General features: G+C 42.9%; 1 protein-coding gene across 1 annotated transcript in view; it reads left to right on the top strand.

Moving 5' to 3' along the window:
* Positions 1-1503: 1503 nt before the first annotated feature.
* Positions 1504-14288, top strand: part of LOC117563111 (ovarian cancer G-protein coupled receptor 1) — a 45238-nt gene continuing 32453 nt past the window's right edge. The window contains exon 1 of the mRNA XM_034241280.1: positions 1504-1584. The gene's annotated coding sequence lies outside the window, so the exon portion shown is untranslated. The remainder of the gene's footprint in view (positions 1585-14288) is intronic.

Here is a 14288-nt window from a genome sequence, read left to right as displayed (position 1 = left end):
GCATTCATACACAATGGATAACAACGGTGTTGTTTCATTCTATATCCTGTGTGAAAATGATATACATTTAGCATTAAAAACTCTACATACTATTCCTAGCTTGAGGAAGATCTGAATAATCAACAGATTTGAATGGAATCTCTAACATTTTCATGTAGAATAAAGACAAAAGAGTGATTATACAAATTACATTTATTGAAATTTGAACCAGAAGATGAAGTCTCAAAGAATGTTTTAAATAAAAGGACATAAAAACAAAAAGGTGGATAATAATAAAATGTATTAAATGTAGGCTATATGTAAAGACATTTGGTCAAATGAAATGACACTGAGCCAGTGATAACAGCAACGCCCAGTGTGGATGAAGCTGGTGCAGTTCTTTCTTCATGCCCCCCCTCCGTGCTGTCCCCTCAGAGGAAGTGGGAAAACGGGATAAGACTCTGGATGCCACGCTATCTCAATGATCCACACTGTTAATATGAGAGGAAAATAAATGTTTTAGGAAATGAAAAATATGAAGTTAACAAATAAAACTCAGCTCAGGGGCATCATGGACGGAAGGTTTTCCTACAAAGTTAACTCAGCCTCCATTGATTTTCATATCAAATTAGCGTGTTAATAAAATAAGCTATCATGGCTTATACTTGGATATCTAAACAGAATCATGAAAGCCTGTTGGTAGAGTCAGGCACACGAGTCCGTTTGAGTGTGTGCGCCGGTGTCTGAACGCTCACTCACTGCTAGCTATGTAGCTAACTGTTAGGCTACTTAGCTTGCATTGTTATGGATCTAAAGGTAGCACAAGCTAACTTTCATAGCACAGCTTTACTTCTCACTTAACACAATAAAGAAACAGACCGTATAGCACAAACAACACAAAGGATCAATACTTACATATATTTTTACTTGTAGTAGTATTATAATAATTGAAATGCTGGTTCTTCTGGAGGTCTTCTGTCCACGCTCAGCTACCGCACCGCAGCTGCCTGCACTGTACAATCACTGGTGGACTGGGCTGTCACTCAAAAACTGAGTAGCCAATGGGGACGCACCCCTGAAAGTCCCGCCCACCTGGGAGGTTTGTGTCAGAATCGAAAACAAAAAATGAGGGAGGAGCGCAAACGAGAGAGCTGCAGCGAGAGCAAAAGTCTGATCATTGAGAAAGAAGAAACAAGAACTGCAAACAAAAACCTATGTTAAAACAAAGAAAAAAGACTTATAGTTTACATGATTACACAAATGATTTGTTTGCAACTTATAGTTTTATTTTTGAAATGTATTTTATTTTGCTTGACTCAGTTTTTTTTTTCTTTTAAACTCATAGTTTTGCTTTATTCTGAGAAAGTGTTGCTTTATCTTTATGATACAAAACTAATCCCATAGAGGAGCGAGAGAGAGAGAGAGGAGAGCGAGAGAGAGAGAGAGAGAGAGAGAGAGAGAGAGAGAGAGAGAGAGAGAGAGAGAGAGAGAGAGAGAGAGAGAGAGAGAGAGAGAGAGAGAGCAGAGAGAGAGAGAGAGAGAGAGAGAGAGAGAGAGAGAGAGATGTCTTCAGTCTGATGCGGACCTTCAGATCGGAGAGATTAGGTAAGAAATAAGTGTTTTTTCATGTAAATAATATGTTCAACTAGACTTTCTGAATTTGAGATTCTCACAGTATAGATTATATGTGTAACCTTTGCGGACTAATGTAAATCGTAGCGCTTTTTTTGATTAGTTATTAACTAAGAAAGTAATTTACAACTCACATGTCTGCGGATTCCTGTTGAATATAGATTATGTTTGAAGCGTCTTTTTTCACCTTAAAAATAATGATTTGTAATAGTTACAGTGATTTCTGGCAATTATATCTGAAGTGGCATTTTGGTGGATTCCGTTGAATGTGGATTGTTCTGGAGGGATCAATGGTTTAATATGAGGACTGAACTGTGGTCAGAATGCCTGCAGCCTCTTCAGTTATTAATAATTCATCTTATCTGTAAGTCTGTCACTCAGCACTGAGCTGGAGGACTATATTTACACTGCAGCACACAGAAATCAACCTGGCTTCAGATGACTTTTCACTGACTGTTTTCAGCAGCTCATGCAGAGCTTTATGAAATATTCATACAGTCATCATGTGTGGAGTCAGCTTCTGAAATATGAATATCCACAGGTAGTATAACGCTATAAGAGAATGCTCAGGTGCTGTACACGTGTTTTACATATGGAAATAGCAGATATAATATATAAATATTAAATCACAGCATCATGCACATGACAAGACAATAATATCAGCAACAACAATTGCATTACATATTTTTATATAACTTCTATTTAGTCATGACTTTGTTAGTGAATTGCAGCAGTGACCACTTCTGTTATTTATTTTTCACACGGTATTTTTCTTGGAATTGTATTGCTTCATCTGTACGACAAATGTCAATTTTAGAAAGAAACAACACTAATACGCAAGCTTGAAAACTGCACTTGCACTACGACATCTATCAGAAGAGATACAATTCAAATGTTATTTTACAGAACATTTACATGCATCAAAACCTATAGACCGCACCACAGGAAAGGGAAACCCCCATTTGTCGTAACCAATGAACAATGGAAGTTGAGGTCTATAAATGTTCGCTCATTTGTACTATATACAGACACAAATTGGGTGGATTGACAAAACATGTTCGAATGTTCATACTCCCCAGATAATCCGTAATTCATTTGGCGTCGGTGAGGCCATTGGTCGGCAGTGAAACGCCTCACCATCAATTGGGTGGATTCAATTACGTCTGGTTTAGAGCACTGTAGGACTGTCAGTTATGTTTTCCTCTGTGGCGTGATCAAGTCAGACGTTTAGTTTGTCCAGTGCTTTGGGGGGAATAGAATAGGGCCAACTGTTCTAATTACAACCACACAAAGCATGCAGGGCAACTGGCAAATAATCTCAACTGTTCCTGCAGGATATTCTGCTGTCAAGTCAGACGTTCACCATCAGAAGGGACAGGGACACAAATCTGAAAATGTCAAACCGCCCATAGGAACTCTTTGAAATGATCTCTGACTTGCCGAAGTCTGGATTATTTGAAGCCTAAAAACAGCCGGGTATCCTCACTTCTTGTGTCGTCTTTCATGAGGTCTTTTGAACCAATCTTAGTCTGGCCCCTTGCCTGAGACCAATTTGCCATGGGAGACCCTACCAGGAACACAAGGTTCCAGACAACACAGCCCCCAGGTTCATCAGGGCACACAAACCTCTCTACCACGGTAAGGTGCTGGTTCTTCAGAGAGGCATGTGAAATGTTGACTTTATTTGATCATTTCAGTAAAAACTAACATTCATATTTCTCTTTTTGACTATAATACTGATGAACGTTCAGAACAAAGCACTTTGGCAACTTACCACATACGTTTTAAAATGCTTAATAAGCACCGTAACTTTCATGATATAATTTCTCCGTCATAATCGTTTGTTTCCGTGAACGGCCGACTGTTGTGACGGCAAATGCTGCGGCTGCAAGGCATTGTGTGGCAGCATTTTCTCCTCTCCTTTCGTAAAGGGAGGTCCAGTGGTTCCTAAGCTAAAGGAGGTTATAAAGGAAGTTTGAAACCTCCTTTCCTTTCATCTAGAGAATTTGAACGGCACTTATCATGGCTGCCACTGAGGGACTTCCGGGTCATTTCACTCCGTTAGGAAGGTTCCTAAGCTAAATGGACTATTCAACTTCAGCCCCGGTCACTTAGATCGCATGATGTAGTATTGTTAGATGTGCCAAGAGAAAGGACTGTCTTAGGTAAGACAGCTTTTATGCGCGCAGCTCCACTTGCTTGGAACAATCTTCAGCAAGAATTGAAACTGAGCAATCTCATTCCTCTGCATGTTTTTAAAGCTAGGCTAAATGAAATGCTCGTTGATACTATGGCCACTTGTAAATGTCTATAACTATGTAAATGTATTATCCGCAATGCATGCTGGGATTTGGTGTTTATGTGATGTGAAATCTGAAAACGTTTTTTAAAAATACAGTAATACTTTATTCCGAGTGTGCTTGCTTTTCTCTTTGAAAGTCATCACATAACGGCTTTGTAATACACGGTTCGGCTGCATTAAGTATTACATATCTGCCGTAGTTCTCTATTTATAGAGCCCTGCTGAGAAGACTTCTAGACAAACAGGAGAACTACCGCCAAAACTGAAGATGTGACGTGGATCATAAATATATAAGCAGTTAAACAACATCTTACATTTATTTTCACACAATACGTCTCCTTGCAGTATCAACACTAATTCGGCTGACTTTTATATTTGATCCAATTGGTAGATAGGCTGTATTTACACCATAACCGTGCAGAGCTGATAGAAAGGGACACCTGGTGGTCAAAGCACGTTATTGCATTATATTATATTATTATTATTATCTTTACATTACATTACATTACATTACATTACATTGCATTTAGCTGACGCTTTTGTCCAAAGCGACTTACAATAAGTACATTCGACCAGGAAGACACAACCTTGAAGAAAACAGAATCATATAAGTATATCAGGTTTCATAGAGCCACACATTTCAAGTGCTACTCAACTGGCTTTAGGTAAGCCAGTCCTTTATTGGTATAAAAGTGCTTCGTTAATCGTTCTAACGCTCGAAGTGGAGTCGAAAGAGATGAGTTTTCAGTTTGCGCCGGAAGATGTGCAAGCTATCTGCCGTCCTGATGTCAATGGGGAGCTCATTCCACCATCTTGGAGCCAGGATAGCAAACCCACGTGTTTTCGCCGATGGGAACTTGGGTCCCCCTCGCAGCGAGGGCGCAACGAGTCGTTTGGCTGATGCAGAGCGTAGTGCACGCGCTGGGGTGTACGGTTTAACCATGTCCTGGATGTACGAAGGGCCAGATCCATTCGCAGCACGGTAAGCAAGTACCAGTGTCTTGAAGTGGATTCTAGCAGTTACCGGAAGCCAGTGAAGGGAGCGGAGGAGCGGAGTGGTGTGGGAGAATTTAGGAAGGTTGAAAACCAGACGAGCCGCTGCATTCTGGATGAGCTGCAGAGGTCGGATGGCACATGCAGGTAGACCAGCCAGGAGGGAGTTGCAGTAGTCTAGGCGTGAGATGACGAGAGCCTGGACCAGAACCTGAGTCGCTTTCTGAGTCAGCTGGGGACGTATCTTCCTGATGTTGTAAAGCGTGTATCTGCAGCAGCGGGTTGTAGCAGCGATGTTTGCAGTGAAGGACAGGTTGTTATCTAGGGTCACACCCAGATTCCTTGCAGTCTGAGTCGGGGAAACAACTGAGGTGCCGATGTTGATTGTCAGGTCAAGAGTTGGACAATCTTTTCCCGGGAGGAAGAGCAGCTCAGTCTTGTCAAGGTTGAGCTTGAGGTGGTGAGCAGACATCCACTGAGAGATGTCAGCTAGACAAGCAGAGATGCGTGCGACGACCTGGGTCTCTGAGCGGGGAAAGGACAGAATTAATTGGGTGTCGTCAGCGTAGCAGTGGTAAGAAAAACCATGCGGGCTAATGACTGATCCGAGCGAGTTTGTGTACAAGGAGAAGAGGAGGGGACCAAGAACAGAGCCCTGAGGGACCCCCGTAGTTAATTGACAAGGGTCGGACTCAGACCCTCTCCAAGTCACCCTGTAGGTACGGTCTTTCAGGTATGAGGTGAGGAGGGAAAGTGCAGAGCCAGAAAACTCCAAGTTTTGGAGAGTGCGAAGGAGGATCTGATGATTCACCGTGTCGAATGCAGCAGACAGGTCCAACAGGATGATGACAGAGGAGAGGGATGCAGTTTTGGCAGTGTGCAGTTCCTCCGTGACAGCAATGACAGCAGTTTCTGTGGAGTGACCTGCCTTGAAACCAGACTGGTGCGGATCCAGAAGGTTGTTCTGATTGAGATAACAGGAGAGTTGTTTAAAGACAGCGCGTTCAAGTGATTTAGACAGGAACGGAAGGAGAGAGACAGGCCTGTAGTTTATAACATCAGACGGGTTGAGAGTGGGTTTCTTTAGGAGAGGGTTTACTCTTGCCTCCTTGAGACTGTTTGGAAAGTGACCAGAAGTTAGAGAAGTGTTGATGAAATGGGTGAGAAACGGTAGAATATCAGGAGCGATAGTCTGAAGGAGGTTTGAAGGGATAGGGTCCAGAGGACAGGTGGTAGGGCGGGCAGAGGTAATGAGGGTAAGAACCTCACTTGGAGAGAGAGGGGAAAAGGAGGTTAGTGTGTTGGTGGAAGGAAGGTCTGGTGACCCAGCGGTGAGTAAAGGTGAGTCAGAAAAAGAAGAGCGAATATCATTAACCTTTTTTTCAAAGTGGGTAACAAAGTCGCTTGACAGAAGTGAGGAGGGGGGAGGAGCTTTTGGAGGGTCCAAGAGGGTGGAGAAGATGGAAAATAGTTTTTTAGGATTGGAATAGGAAGATTGGATCTTATCTTGAAAGAAAGTGCTTTTTGCCTGAGAGATCGAAGCAGAGAAAGAGGAGAGGAGAGCTTGATAGGTTAGGAGGTCGTCACGGTGTTTGGATTTCCACCATTTCCGCTCTGCTGCCCTAAGGACGGTTCTATTAGCACGCAGTGCATCATTTAGCCAGGGAGCCGGAGGGGACTGACGAGCCTGCCGAGATGTCAGAGGACAGAGCGAGTCCAGAGTGGATGAGAGAGTAGAGAGGAGAGTTTCTGCAGCAGAGTTTGGAGGCAGTAGTTGGAACGAATCAGAGGAAGGGAGGGCTGAGAGCACCGACGAGGCAAAGGTAGAGGGAGAGAGGGAGCGAAGGTTACGGCGGACAAGTGTAGGATGGGAAGAGATGAGTTTGTTATGTTTGGAAAGGGATAGAGAGAATGAAATGAAGAAGTGATCGGATGTGTGGAGCGGGTTTACAGAGAGGTTAGAAGTAGCGCAGTTCCTTGAGAATATGAGATCAAGGACATTGCCAGCTTTATGAGTCGGTGGGGACGGAGAGAGTGAGAAAGCAAAGGCGGTTAACAGGGATGTTAGTTCGTCTATCTTCCCCATCTGGAGGTTGAAGTCTCCGAGAAGTACAGCGGGAGGGCCAGTTTCAGGGATGTGTGAGAGGAGATGATCTAATTCCTCCAAGAAGTCCCCCAAGGCGCCTGGTGGACGGTAGAGAACAACAATGGTTAACTGTATAGGATGGGTTACTGTGACGGCATGGAACTCAAAGGTGGAAGGAGTAAAGTTAGGTAGCTTGAAGAGGGAAAAGCTCCATTTGGGAGAGAGCAGGAGACCAGTGCCACCTCCTCTGCCAGTGGGTCTGGGTGTATGGGAGAAGGAATATGCAGTGGAGAGAGCTGCTGGGGTGGATGTGTTGGATGGAGTAATCCAGGTCTCAGTGAGAGCAAGGAAATCCAGAGACTGCAGGGAGGTGTAGCCAGAGATGAAGTCAGCCTTAGGAACAGCTGACTGGCAGTTCCACAGGCCACCTGAAACTAGATGATGGATCTCAGTGGAGCACGTGGGATAGACGAGAGCAGGCCGGTTATATCGATTAGGAGATACACGGGGCCAGTGATAATTGCGAGAAGACACATGAACAGGAATGGAGAAAATACACATGATTATAGCATGAGGGGCTAAACAACAAAAGTAAAAATTAAAAACGCCAACGATACTTAGCTCAATCAAAGTAGGATTTGCCTCCTCTTTGCCTCCCTCGTGACTCCCGTAGGACTCTAATGTCTTTGTCAGTCTTACTCCTGTAGGACTCTAATGTCTTTGTCAGTCTTAGCCTGTCTGCCGCTGAAGCTGCCGCTCCAGGAAAGAGCTACCCGAAATGGACGCCTGATTGCTCAGTTCTCACAGCTGAAGTTAATTAGTTAACTATCTACAGCTGATGGGCGACAATAGACTGGCCCTGCCTATGTTAATAATGCAGGCTTGAGTGCTGAGAGCTGTAAAGCAGGTTTCGCCTGAGCAGATCTGAGATTTAAAATCTCTCAAAAGCGATTTAGCCGTTTTAGCTACAGTAACAATTATACAGAGTCGAATAAATGAAACCGAGAAGTCTAATTAAACAAGAATATAACTTACAGTGGTTGCTGCGTCAATAGGTAATGTTGTCACCGGGTCCAGATGCACACTGAGTTCATCAGTTTCTAAATGCGGTATTTAAATGCTTTTTGAGCTAAAGGATGACTGAGTCACGCAGTTCTACTTCACGCAATCAATAGACTGGCCCTGCCTATGTTAATAATGCAGGCTTGAGTGCTGAGAGCTGTAAAGCAGGTTTCGCCTGAGCAGATCTGAGATATTATCTATTATATAAATAGAGAATTACGGCAGATATGTAATATTTAATGCAGCCGAACCGTGTATTACAATGCCGTTATGTGATGACTTTCAAAGAGAAAAGCAAGCACACTCGGAATAAAGTATTACTGTATTTTTAAAAAACATTTTCAGATTTCACATCACATAAACACCAAATCCCAGCATGCATTGCGGATAACCATCCAATCATTGAGCTGAGGATCTTGCCTACGTCTGTTTCCGGTTTCGTTTAATGACCGATGTATTTTGTTATACACACATTCCTTCACATTTACATTTTAATGTGCATTAAAGTATTTCGTGAGGCCTTCTAACATGTTTTTAAATATAACTACGGTTGTAGTTGAATAGTTTGTAAATTAACATGAACCGAAGCTGTTGCTTGGCAACTCAATCGCACAACGTCACGTCCGTTAATTCCACATCCACACGCATGGATTAACATCGATTTAATACATTAATGTAGCCTTTGTTTATGCTAAAAGAGGTGTCGACCAGCTGGGGCAACAAGAAAATCGCTGTAATCGAGTGTGACTATTGAAAAATAAATCATTACGTCGGGGTAGCATTTGCTTGGTATTTCCGGTTATTTCTCCACTGATTAACATGGGTTAACAATACTGTGTAGCTGTCACGTTTGAAGGGGACGAAACCGTGACATCTTCACGTCTCCCAGCATGGTAAATCGTCACATGTTCACGTCTTGCCGTGATACCGGGTTGGTTAATTCCCTAATATGATAATGAAGCTTCCTATAGTTTAATGTAATACGTTTAATCTCTTGGATCCCTTCTAGACACCACTCTTCTTCATTCATAGATGAACCCCCTTATTTGAGGGTAAGCAACATGCATTATCATGACTTAAGGTATGATGAGTCAACCAGTTAAGATCCAGACGTCCGTGACTAAAACCCTTCATCCGGTTAAAGATAGTTAAAAAACCCACAATATATATCGTGAAAAAAATATCGCAATGTTAGTTTTTTTCAATATCGTGCAGCCCTACTGGCAACGCAATCGCACAATGTCACGTCCGTTAATTCCACATCCACACACATGGATTAACATCGATTTAATACATTAATGTAGCCTTTGTTTCTGCTAAAAGAGGTGTCGACCAGCTGGGGCAACAAGAAAATCGGCGAAATCGAGTATGACTATTAAAAAATAAATCATTATTATATTAATATTGACAATAACAACCGACTGTCGGGGTAGCATTTGCTGGGCATTTCCGGGTATATCTCCACTGGTTAACATGGGTTAACAATACCGTGTAGCTGTCACGTTTGAAGGGACGAAATCGTGGCATCTTCACGTCTCCCAGCATGGTAAATCGTCACATGTTCACGTCTTGCTGTGATACCGGGTTGGTTAAAATACAGTACTCATCACTCAAACACGTAACACTTAAAAAAAGATATTTTGTATCCATATGACATTTTAAGTGAGATTTATAAGAGACATTTTTGCATACAAATTGCTTTAAAGGTCCCATGTCATGCTTTTCCGGTTATTACCCGTCCCCCAGGGTATCCGCTAGGATTTGTTCTCGCCGGTCAAATGTCCGGGCAGAATTTATTTTATCGGACAAATTTGAAATTTACCGGTCATATTTAAATAATAATAATAAGAGTTGTGTAGCAGAGTTTCCGTTAGCAGGTAATTACTGGACTATGAGCAGATATGCTGATGTTTAAAACTCAGTTAATGGGCTCATTTTTATATTGCTTCAGTTTATAATCGTAACAGATCGAAAAATTCAGATTCATTTTCCAATAAATTATTCCACAAACAACAAACAACATAATTATTACATTCAAACAAACTACTTGTAGTAGATAACGTACATTATTCAAAAGTTTACATTAACTTTGAATAATAACACGGGAGAAACGGATCCTCTCTTTTCCCCTCTCCCTCCCTCTCTCTCCTGACAGCCCGTCAGTTTCTCATGCAGCTCGCTAAACAGTGGGCGGGGCTTCAGGTGATTATGCAGAGCTGCGTGTCTCGGTCTGACTCAGCAGCTGATCTGATCTCTCTCTCGCGTCTGGTTATACTTCACTCGCGTTTATGTCCATATCGATCAGATCCAGCTCTCCTGATCGTTCTTTATAGAGAGCACCGATCAAACTATTAACAGTGAATATCGACCGATAATGACCGGCGGCCGATCTATCGGAGCCTCCTTAATTATTACCAGACATTTTGACCAGCAGGTTTTGAATTGACCGGTTTTTAATAAATTTTACCAGCTAAAAACCGGTAATTACCGGCTAACGGAAACCCTGCCGTCCCCTTGTGTGTTATGAAGGTTTTTATGCATGTAAACGGTCTGCAGAGTCAAAACCCCTCAAAGTACACCCTGTAGCGAGTAAAACTCTAACACTTCCCCAAAACGCCTCGTTGGAGATTTCATGTTTTCTTCCTGGGTATCGTGACGTAGGGATACCCAGTAGCTACGCCCAGAGCTATGGCCGCACCCTCTGCCAGCCTTTCACGCAGTGTTGCCAACTTGGCGATTTTCTCGTTAAATTTGGCGGATTTCCAAATCCTCCGGCGACTTATTTGTGTCAAAAGCGACTAACGACTAATCTAGCGATTTATAATGGTGTTATTAGCGACTTTTCTGGTGTTTGGAGACTCACATTGTTCTGCAGTTAACGAGCCACGGGTGCTGCCGTGAGCCCCGCCTCCCTCCCATAGTACTCACAGGCGCTCAGACTGACAGTTGCCTGGCCGCAGCAGAGCTGCTGCTGCAGTCAGAGCAGAGAGGAGACAACCACACTCCCCCGCGTCGAGACTGCAAATGAATTGCGCATGCGCCAACTGCCAAGCCGTCCTGGTTTTGAGCGGGATTTAAATGTTGAATGTAAATGTTTCTTCACTCACTTTCACACTATAATAAATAACTGCCTTTGCTTTGCTTTGCCTCACACAGCCTCAGTCACTCAATCACCTCGTCCACTGTGTGTGTGCCTCTCTGTGACAAGCTAAACATCATGGCACAGTCTAAATTGTATTCTCAAAATACAGAAAGGAGTGGGAATCAAACCCTGAGTATAAAGGATGGTTGAAGCCATTTATTGGAGATGACACACGGGCATACTGCCAGGGTCGGCTCTAGAACAAATCGAATGGGGGGGCAATCATTTACAAAGGGGGGGCACACACTGCCGTCAACAACCAACACACAAACACCAACGCAACTTCAAAAAACATGCTGTAAAGTCTATTGTCTTTCACACACATTGCAGGGGTGTAGTGCTATTGTATAGCGCACCTATGACTTGTGCATACATGCACGGTTGTGGCACGATCACCAAAACAGAAACATATGGACATAGGCCACCATATAAAAAGGGTGCAAATGTATTTAGTATCCTATCCATGTGAACATGTTTTAGGTGGGGGTGGACCTAACCTCCTCTAGGAGGGTCTGGGGGCATGCTCCACCGGGAAGATTATTTAAAAAATATTGTAGTTAAATGCATCAATCTGGTGCACTTTGAGAGCAACATTAGGAGATCTATGGATAGCCTACATCTCTCAGCATCCATATGAAACAGAACTGTACACAGATTTACTTTTTCTTTATGGATATTTTACTAATCACTCCCCTTTTAAACTGTATTGTGTTACTGTCCTATAGTATTTCATACCCGTTTTTTTATTTATTCTCTTATTCTTTAATAACTATAATGATCATATAAAGGTATTCCTCGCAAATACTTGTTTACATAAATGGTGACCAAACCATTTGAGACCCACTGAGATAACCTACACTAAAGTTAACTATCTAAACACTGAGAGTCCTTACCTCACTGAGCTGAGGTTATACGATCCTCTCAGTCTGACAGGTGAGGACTGTCCTCCACCTTGGTGTAGAAACAGCTCTTTATATCCGTTAGCATAGCTAGCTAACCAGATGCTAACATCAACATTCCACGTTACCGCTTGCGCACTCACAAAATGCGCTCGTGCCACACACACACAGAGCCGAGCTTGAATGAAACACAGAGACCCAGAAGTAGGCTACTTGTACTGTACTGTATATCATATTATTTTCGATGGCTTTACTGTATAATCAGTATAACAGATGAACAGATCGCCACTGGGCTTTCATCTAAACACACAGCCACGTAATGAAAACAAAGATCGGGGGTCATTGGTCAAGCAACACACCAATCAGAGAGCAGCAGTGAGCACACCTCACTCAGGCTGTGTTTTATATTTGTATTCTTTATTTCTGACGTATTTCACACAAAAAACCTTTAGTGGAAACGTTTTCACTTATATGATTTTTTTTTTAAACGGCAAAGTGGCAAGGCTTGCCCACCCTGCGTTGGGGGGGCACAGTGACTCATTTGGGGGGGCATGGCCCGCGAATGACCCCCCATGACGCCCACCCTGCATACTGCCTTTATTGTAAGGGGGATTTCTATGCCAAACTGTCATGTTAAAACCCCAAAACATACTCAAAAGGCAAAGACATTTCTGATCTACTGTCGTCTGGATTTAACTCCGGTGGTTTCAAGTTTTGATCCTTGAAGGGTTGGGAACGTTTTTTGCCTACAGCCGCCATTACATGATATGCAAATTAGGCGATGACGTCATTTAGCGACTTCTGGCGACTTTTCGGACAGCCAATAGCTACTTTCCTTACTATGGAGTTGGCAACACTGCTTTCACGAAACAAAGCTTCCCAAACCTTTCAGCGATTCATGCCGGATATGTACAGCGTAGGGCACTGAAGAACGATGCTGTTCCTTAGTGATGGCAAATGAAGCTTTGAATGAAGCGTCGAACCACTTGGACAATTGTGTCGGAAATAGGTTCATTTCTCGAAGCTTCAGTTACAGCGACCTCTCCTGGCGAAGTGCAAGGCTGCAGTGGGTTTAACGTATCTTTGCCTTGAAAAATATTCGATGCACACACACACACTAAGACTGAATATCATGTTCTATTTGCAATTAAAGATTGATAATTGTGTGTATTGGGTTATTGAGAAGAGACTAGAGAGTGCTAGACATGTTTTTGGGTGGAGAGGGCCTTTTTATCAGTTATTAAAGTTGAAAAGCAATGATTAAAATACGTCCATTCCGGGATTTGAACCAGCTGCGCGGAGGACATCGCCGCATTCGGGCCGCCGGCTCTATCCACTGGGCTATCTATTGCTTGAAATATTTAACTGTTTTTATATTACTGATAATTGTCTTTTTGTTCACAACTTCTCCACATTTCGAAGTGTTTCCCGAGCCAGAACGACCTATCTTACTTCCTGGCTTGCTCTATAATGATACTACAATTCAAATGCAATACCAACAACAACTCAACAGCAACAACGCAAACTACGACAACAACCCACACATTGCGCATTGTTTAGAGCGGTCATAAAGTGTTGAAGCGCTCAAATTTGAAACTGTTTCAACCTGTCACCTGTCAGAATCGAGACGAGGCAGTGCATTGAATCGCGTGAATGGACCGTGAACCAGTCAAGTGATTCATTCAGGAAATGAAGCAGTTGCTGCTTCGGACGTCACATGTCACGTGATTTGAAGCAGTTGCTGCTTCGGACGTCATATGTCACGTGATTTGAAGCAAGCTTCGAAGCACTGCTTCTATGGAATAGGAAGTCCAGGGTTGAAGCTCCGTTCGAAGCTTCAGTGTCAAACTGCCATCACTACTGTTCCTACTTTGTTTGGACCAGCGGGAGATTCGGGTAGACAACCTGTATGTATTCATTGTTGTTTGTGTATTTATGATGTTTAAAACAAACAAGGTATATCTACCACGACTGTGTAAATGGGTAAACGTTTTTCGGGCTGCTAAGCCATTGACACAGTGCTAACTGGGCTAACTAAGTTGCTAGCGTTTCCATATATCAACTCCAATGTTAGCAGATGGCCTTACATCTATCTCATAGCTGGAGAATGTCTGCATTCACACACGAAATACTCATAGACAGTATACTCCGGGTGATTTACCGTAGTACATTATAGTTGGCGTTCCTAGCGTG

The sequence above is a fragment of the Gymnodraco acuticeps genome, unplaced genomic scaffold (genome assembly GCF_902827175.1).
Source record: "Gymnodraco acuticeps unplaced genomic scaffold, fGymAcu1.1, whole genome shotgun sequence".
Classification (NCBI taxonomy): Eukaryota; Metazoa; Chordata; class Actinopteri; order Perciformes; family Bathydraconidae; genus Gymnodraco; species Gymnodraco acuticeps.
The sequence above is the reverse complement of the archived record's forward strand: the minus strand, read 5'-3'. Positions and strand labels throughout refer to the sequence as shown.